Genomic DNA, 2,807 nt, shown 5'->3' with positions numbered 1-2,807 from the left:
TTATCCTTGTTATTTAATAAAAAAAAATGGTTAACTAAGAATTTACAGAAAAAGCATAATATACAAAAATACTCTTAGAAACTAGGATGAAGGTGAAGCATAATTTACACTACTTTCCAAAGCAATTTTCAGTTCATTTGGTAAGACAGAGGGCTAAAAAGTTTTATATTCACAATTAGGAAATAACTCATAAAAAGGTGAAATGACAAATTATCACAGCAAAAGAGTCAAAATTAGTAGATGTGTGGGAAAATTAAAATTGAAAAAATTACCCTCCCTTTAGAATTTGCATAAAAGAAATTCCTTGTGAAGTTAGGACTTCAACCAAAAAAAAACTCTTAGCAAATTAAAAAATTAGAAAATACTTCTCAGCATTCCTTCAGCTCAGGTGCTCATAAGAACACCTCCTAAGTGACAACCCAAAATCCAACTTTTTCAACCAGGAAAGCCTGCATCTGATTGATTTGTTTTTCTTTTGCAAAGACCACTGAAATGTTTTTAGAAATGGTGAGTTTTTGTGTTGTCAGCTTTTTTCAGAAATGTTGGCAAATGTTTTGGTTTTCATAATCATTTTTCAACAACCTGACAGACTCATTATCTATACTAGCAATGCCACTCTCTGTTTCCAACTTTTGGTTCTCTTAAGAACTAGTAAGATTTGTCAAGCAGTACTGTCCCTCTGTATTACATATAAAGCATGCAGTCTTTTTAGCTCTTTGGAGAAATAAAAGCAGTGCTAGGAATTTTATTTATTGTCGTTATCTCAGAATGAATAATTTCAAATACACTACACAAATGTATAAGATTTTATTAAAATAACTAGCAAATATATGCTTCCCATTTTATATCTATCACATATTTATAAATTATAATCCTATCATATGTTTTTATAAAAATGGAATGATGCTATACATGGTTTTGTAAACTACTATGCCCTCAGTATTATAATTTTATATCACTTCATTAAATAACATCTGATATTTCATTATTTGAAAAAAATCAGTATTTAGTAACTATTCTTCTTTAAGAGAGATGCAAGCATTCTACTAATCCTTAATTGTCTTGCAGATGTTCTGTTTTTAAAACTTGTGCCTCCATTCTAGGAGTTGTTTTCTCCATGTGTCCGTCTCCCTGCAGATGTTTAGAATAATCCCAACATTGGTAAACCATCCCTCTGAGTCAAGGGTCCTGACTTGTGCAGAATCTTCTTCAAAATTCCAGACCCATGATCTCATTCCTACTATTTCCTAGTGTCCAAGCTTCATTAAACTACCTGCTACCAAGCTTTCCTTCTTACATCCTCGTCATTTTGGCAGCTGTCTACCTGAATCCCTGACTTAGAAGATTTGCATGTACAGTTAGATGTCACCTGCCATGATGCACTGCTGTTCTGCCCATCTTCTGGCTTGTCTGCCAGCTTCTCTGAAACTCACCCCTGGTTAGCAGCTGATTCCACCACAGAGCACCTGCACACCTTGTATGGATTTCACATATTTGGGAACAAGCTCTGGCTTATTTGATTCATTTTGTTACTGACAAGCAAAAGCTACTGAAACTGTCATTATAAAACCAAGTGTGAAATTGCGTTCTCTGGGCTTTAAGTTAATGATGTAATTGGAGGATACAATTTATAGTGGAGTCAAACATCTGTAGATAAAGGTGAGCAGCTGGTATAAGATCACACCCCAACCTCAAAGACAACTGAAATATGACCTTGAATTTTTCTTCTAATAATTTTTTTTCCTGATTTTAGTGGTTTGGGATAAAATGTGGAATGCTACCAACTCCATGTTATACTCAGTGTAGTAACATAGTTTTGTGATTTCCTTAATTGACAATGACACTGGAGACATATTGCTGGTGAAAAGTTCTCAAATGGACTATACAAAGTTAATAAGAAGATATGTAATCTGTACTAAAGGGGTCCTCAGTTGTATTAATATCATATTGCACAACTGAAGCATGTCCTTTGTAGTGAAGATCCTGAATAGTCTAATGATATTGTAAGACTCCCATTCAACTGCTTAGAGGCTAAATGCTATTTCCTGCTTTTTTTTTGTTGTTGTTGTTTTGTTTTTATTTTTTTTTTACAGCTAAAGAACATAAACATATGACCTACTGGATATTGGCAATCATTTTCTCAATTATAAATGTAGGAATAAATGATGTCAAGTCAATGGACATGTATAAAGCAACAAATCAGGAAGTTCCTTTGTTGTTTTAATTGTAGTAAAACATACATAATTTATTACTTAAAAAATTTTCAAGTATATAATACAGGGGAATTAAGTATATTCACATTGTGGTGCAATTATATCTAGAACTTTCCCATCATCCCTAACTGAAAATTTGCATCCATTGAATGGTAACTCTCCATGACCCCTTTCTCATCACTCTTAATAATTACCATTCTACTTTTTGTCTAATGAATTTAACTACTTTGAGTACCTCATGTAAGTGGAATCATATAATTGTCATTTGTGTGCACTGTTTTTCACCTAAACATGTTTTCATAGTTCACCCATGCCATGGCATGAATCATAATTTCATTCTTTCTTAAGGCTAAATGATAGTGCATTATCTGTATATGCAGGCTTTTGTTGATTCATTCATATGTCAATGGGCACTTGGATTGTTTCCACATTTTAGCTATTGTGAATTCTGCTGCTGTATAAGTTGTTATTATGATTTGGACATGAAAGGACCACTAAAAGTTCATGTATTGAAGGGTTGGTTCCTAATATAGCAATGTTCAGAGTTTGAGCTTATGGATGGTGAGTGGAATATGAGGGCTCTGGCATCAATGG

This window comes from Urocitellus parryii, chromosome 1, assembly GCF_045843805.1.
Source record: "Urocitellus parryii isolate mUroPar1 chromosome 1, mUroPar1.hap1, whole genome shotgun sequence".
NCBI classification, from domain to species: Eukaryota; Metazoa; Chordata; class Mammalia; order Rodentia; family Sciuridae; genus Urocitellus; species Urocitellus parryii.
This window is presented reverse-complemented; position numbering follows the sequence as displayed.